Source organism: Lottia gigantea (genome assembly GCF_000327385.1).
Source record: "Lottia gigantea unplaced genomic scaffold LOTGIsca_2, whole genome shotgun sequence".
Taxonomy (NCBI): domain Eukaryota; kingdom Metazoa; phylum Mollusca; class Gastropoda; family Lottiidae; genus Lottia; species Lottia gigantea.
The window spans coordinates 1,327,671-1,333,873 of NW_008708400.1; positions in this window are offsets into that span (position 1 = coordinate 1,327,671).

The window sequence follows — 6,203 nt, forward strand, 5'->3', positions numbered from 1 at the left end:
ATGCAGTATGCAGTAGCATATTTAGCGGGTGGGTCATCAGGCCTTAAGAATAAAATATCTTTTCATTGTCTTAATGCTTCCTTTGTGAAATAAATCACAAGAGGTAAACAAATATTGAAAAGGGAAAACCCACTTGAAAAGTTAACCTACGACCAATCAATGCTGGTTTGCCCTTCACCAGAATATGCATGATATATGTTTAAGGGGGAAATTGTAATTAAAGTTTTGTTCTCCTAGATTCAAGGGCTTAAATATAATATAAATGCCAAAAATAAGTTGACTGCATAGCTGAACTTTTTTTTTCTGGACAGTCCCATAAAATGCACAAATATCTTTGACTTTAAATGTACTAATAATACAGCAACATGAGCAACATGAAATGTGACTAATAATATTAAATATATTCATTGTTCTAGATTTTGGCTGTGTTTTTTCAACCTATCACAGAATGATAACAAGATATACCATAGTCAGGAGGAGATATTTGTTCAATCGGACATCAGTCAACAATTTTCTATCAACACAAAATAAAATAATCCTGACATAAAGTATGATGATTTTGGCATTGGAAAAATAAAATACGTACTCTTATTAATGATATATAACATTTATACTTTCATTTATATATCAATATCATTTCTTTTTACTTGTCAGGATATTTCTTAGGGATGTAAATTTCTTGGCATGGCTAACTCAATCTGCACAATATCTAGCTATCACAAACTTTGTCTTGACTGCAATAGTCACTATTCATGTATCACCAAAGTCTGTAAATACAGCAATTTAATTGTTCGCTTTCAAATACTTTCAGAAAGTATGTAAACAATAAGCCATAATGTTTCCATACTTTCTGTAGAAGGCTCTGATTGGCAGTATATTTGCTGGCGTACTATCTAATGAAATAATTGCATTCTGTGATACAAGAATAGTGGCTATTGCAGTCAAGGTACAAGACAAAGTTTGTAATAGCTTGACATTGTTAAGATGAGCACAACTAACAAAATCCACAAAAACTTAAGGTCCTATGATTTCACAGTACTTTATTCCATTACAGAGTCTAATAACAAGATATAAATACTTAAACTATTTCATATAACTAATTATACTGAGTTACTATTACGTTTGATCATTTGACGTCTTTTCAGCCATTTTCTTCTGATATCGATTTTCAGCTGCCTGTAGTTCATTCTGAAGAAATGTCACAGTTTTTTGCAAACTTTCGCTTTCTGTTGTATTTCTTTCGAAAGCTTCTTCTAACTCTGAGAGTCTGGTATGTAACTGATTGTTTTCCTCTTCTAGTTTATCAGTAGAAGAACCAGTATTAGATAGTTTATTAGTCAATGACTTCACTCGATCCACTAAGGTAATGTTTTCGTTTCGTAATTTTTCAAATTCGCTGGTAGTTAATGAAATTTTCGTATTAAGCACTTCGTTTTCCTTCTTAATTCGATTCATTTCAGCAAGTTTTTGAGTGAGTTTATAATTTTCAGTTTGTAATAAGATCATGGAGGATTTGAAGCTAGTTTCACTGGTAGAAGATGTTATAGTATCAGTATGGGTTGATAGAGCAGCAGGTGATAGTTCATCAGATACTGGACCACTTGATAAAGCTGAAACAATTCATAATAATTCGTAAAGAGACATTCCGATGGGAAATTGATTATTCATACAAGCAATTTAAGTAATTGCATTGAATAGACTAATATCAAGAAATGGTAACTTTTTCTCCCATTGAACACAATTTTTAGGTTTTTGTTTAGGTTATCATAAACTTAAACAAATTGGTCTCCTTTTTAACATTTCTTCATCAATGGTGAGTTATCATAGGCATTCAGTCATTAGACTTTTCAGCAAACATATAAAATTACAATAGTCAAAAAAGTTGAAGATCATTACACATTTGGATGAATCCCTTAACAAATCTTATAATAATTAAGACTATTAACATTATAACACAAATCATTGATCAAAAAAGGATAGCAATCTTCACCTGCTGATGAACAGCATCAGAGAAAATGATCAGCAATACAGTAGAAAGAAATTGAAATCAACACTCAATATCAGATTATTTAACTTACCTTTTAACTGAAAGACACCATCCATATCTTTCTCTATCAAGAGTTTATTAATGTGAATATTTTGAGGAGGTGGAGTAGGAGCACCAACATTTAGAGTTGGTCTATCTTCCTGTAATACACGGGTCAAAGGTTTTAGTTTCTTAAAAAACATTCTTCAAAACACTTTTTGGGGTTCAAAGTTTCATCACAAGTGGCCTGATATAAAATTATGTTGCAAATTCTAGCCTTTTGCTAAAGCCTAATGCATTGGAAAAAGGGTTTTAAGTTGACAGTGTGAACTTAGTAACAGTTTAGTACGCGAATCATAACATTAGCGTTAACGTGCATATAGTCCAGAGCAAATATATCTGCATATCTAAGTCCGATTAAAAAATCAAATATGAGCAGTCCACTTTATTTTTGCAATCTGTCCCTAACATCTGTCATGTATTTACGATTGTGAAACTCAAAAGACACAATGTTTCAGGAATTAATAAGCATGATGAAATATCAAAAAATCATTATTCAATCTTCCGTAGAGGGATGTCATGTTAACAAACCAGTTGGAGAGAGGCTGTAGGTGTTTTAAGAGAATGATCTGGAGGAATTAAAAACAAATTACTTACAGTTAAAATGAGTAACAAATCTCTAACTTCAATATTGATTGGAATTATTTCAGGAACTATTTCATCTTCAATAAATTCTGTTAAAGCAGTTACACTGGACAGTTTTAAATCTAAGACCACTCCCTTCACCTGTAACTTGATTCCACCTTTATCAATCTTCCGTTCTGGACTAGATGGTTTACTACCATGAGGAGGTAGAGCTTCAGTAACATGTTCTAATTTTATGGGAAAATCCTTATGATCTTCATCTATTTCTCTTTTTTCAAAAAAACCTGGAAAAATCATCAAAAAGGATTGCTATGACAGGAAAGTTAAAAACAGGGTTGTTGATATTGCTGTTACTACTTGTCATTATGATAAGACATTAAAATGGGGAATGAATATTGGTTTGGCTCTTTTCAGTTTAAAATTCAGACATCTGGTTCAACTGCAATCAATGCTTAATATACCAGACGTTACGTCCCAGTTAATAACCTTCTCCAATGTATATATTGTTAATGTGACGTCATCAGTGATATCTATAACAAGAATTAAACATACCTCTACCAGCTAGTTTAACATGTATTTCTTCAATGGAAGTGTTACCATAGCAACAAGTTGATAATGATAATAATTGTAAACCAATATTACTAACTTTATCATTGCCATGTAGTAATAGTTGTAAATCATCTACCAAAAATACTGTAACATATACCTAAAATGACATATATAATATTGATGTCAATTCCTAAGATTTTGTTTACATTGTCATGTTACCTTTATTAGTAATAAAAGATTTTATTTTTTTTTAACTGAGCTGAATTATTTTCTGTTCTATAATATCATATAAAAATATCTTCAAAACCAGTCTTTAAATCAGCTTTATCCAGACAACAAATGTATAAATCCGTCAACATATTTTTGAAAACCATTATTAATCAATTGAAAATATTGACTTACACTTTCTTTAGGTTTTGTTGTACAACTTTCAGCATAAACACTAGAACCATCATCACTGTAAGTATCAGTAACTGAGGCAGTCTCAGATTGTTTATCACGAAATACTGGATAATCTTGATCATCTATCAAACTTAAACACACAAAATCTTCTTCTGAGATTTCAGTCGATATAGACATAGCATCATCATCAACAGAAAGAGTGTCATCATCCAGTTTGGATTTAATTTTGTCATTCAGAAATGAGAACGCACTTTTCACTTGTTTGGAATACTTAGCCATCTGACTACGATTATCCATAAACACACCAGAATCTCCACCAAAAGAACTAGCAGCATGCATCTCCTGATGATGAACCTCTGTGGGAATGGCATTTGTTGACGAAGCTTTTCTGGCAAGGGGATTAAAGTTAGTCTCATGGGAATCACTTTCATAATCTTCAACAGTAACTGAGATATGGTCATTGCTATTAGAAAAATCACAGGTTTCTAATGGCATGGCATGAATTGTGGATTCACTCATAGACTTGGTGATCATATGAGCATTGTCTTCTAATGATGATGTGGAATCTAAAATGGAAAGAAATACATTTTTTGGAAAAGAATATAAATGAATGACTGAAAGTGCATTTTACTTTTCGTATTTTGAGCTAATGAAAATAAACAGTGAATGTAGAAATTTTGCAATGATTGAAGTGCTTACTTGATTCCTCAAACGTTGAAGCAAGTCCATGTTCCCCTCAACTTGAATTACAGACTTTGGGTTCAGATACCATCATTCCAAAATTATATGCAAAGGAATTATAGTAACAAACCTGTAGTGTTTATAGATATTCTATTAGGTGCTGAATTAGAAGCTTGTTTTTTATGAGCCATGATTTTTACATGATGTTCTGGAGTATAAGGATTTCCATCTTTATTAGGACGATGTAAGGGACTGTCAAATTCCTCAGTAAACATCTGAAGATGAGCTAAATAAGGTGAAATAACAGCAACTTCAACAGCTGGTATTAACAATGGGATACAAAATGTAGTGGGTTCAGCATTAGCGAAAAGGATCATGTCACTAGCCAGTTGTGATTGGAACTGTGCATAGGATTCACTTAATCTCAACAGGAATAAATATTGGTAATGATTTATTTGAAGACTTATTTTGGCACCAATGTCTGCTATCACATGATTATCAGCCAGTTCCTTGTTATCACAGTTCTTCTGTTCCTCTTCATCAAAACTATAATATTGCTTTAATTTCATCTTTGATGGACGACTTTCTCGTTGTTGTTCTGCATTTGTTACACCTGATTTAGTTTTTCCACTTAACCAAATGGTCATGGGAAATGCTTCAACAAAAGGAACGGGTCTAGATTTATGATTATGAACTCCCAGAAAATCCAAACACACTGTATCGATATTAAGACACCAAATATCACACTCTGCTTTTTTCTTAAGTGTATTTGAATCTAATTTGATCGTCTTTGGTTTTTGTTCTTTATCGTCAATTTTTTTCAGAATTTCTTTAACAGCAGGTTGAATATAAGGATTATCTTTATTTTCAGCATGGTTTCTCAAAGTTTCTGGAATGATTTGAAATTTTTTGTTCCTATTTGGAAATGATTGAGTACAAAACAAGTCTCCCTGTTCATATTTATCTAATAGTTTTTGTAATGCATTTCTGGAAGATCGTTCTTCAATGCGTACATTAGTAGCTGTTACTTGAGACAATACTAGTTGAACATACTCTGGTCTTTCTGGCTGATCAACAACTTTAGTTTCTGATGGGATAATTATCTACAAGAAATAAAGGCAAAATCTAATGGTTTTATCAGAGCTCACAGATTGTAAAACGTGTCATATATCAATTGCTTTTGCAGAAAATGAATCTGCAAATATTTTGTAATAGTCCACCAATTTTGGTTGCTAATTTACGGTTCCAGTTAACTGATAACGTAGCCTTAGACATCTTTTAATGTCTTTAATAATCTTATGCTCAAATTAAACACTTACCCTTGGCATTATAGCTTCAACTTTTATATTCATATGTTCACTTGGCTCTTCAGATTCCAGCATATCATAATCCTGTAAATTATTCAAAATGGTGAAATGTAGTGATACTTCAAATATTAATGACAAAGAGGTGATCATCAAGTAAAAACTAAGCTGATACCAACAGCATAGCATGTTTACTTTAGATAACTCAATAACCTTGCTTACAGGGTCTTTGTTGATAAAATCTACCCAGGAGAACTTGGTAAGAGACACAACTGACTTTATGACTAAAGTGTCATATTTGGACTTGCTACTAGAAATGGTTAACAATCATTTTGTGTCAAACTGTATAACAGGATCCATTATGTGCAGTAACATACCTCAGTCTTTTTGGCCAGAGGTGGAGTTTTGACTCTTTTCAAAAGATCTGATGGTACTTCTCTTTGGAACTACTATGCAACTTTTAGTCTCGATTTAACCATGCTTGTACAGATTTTGTTTCAATTACTTACCACATTTTGAGACAGATCCATAAAGAAATAATTAGCCCATAATAATGTAGTAAAGTCTACTGTTAATCTAATAGGTCTCAATACAAC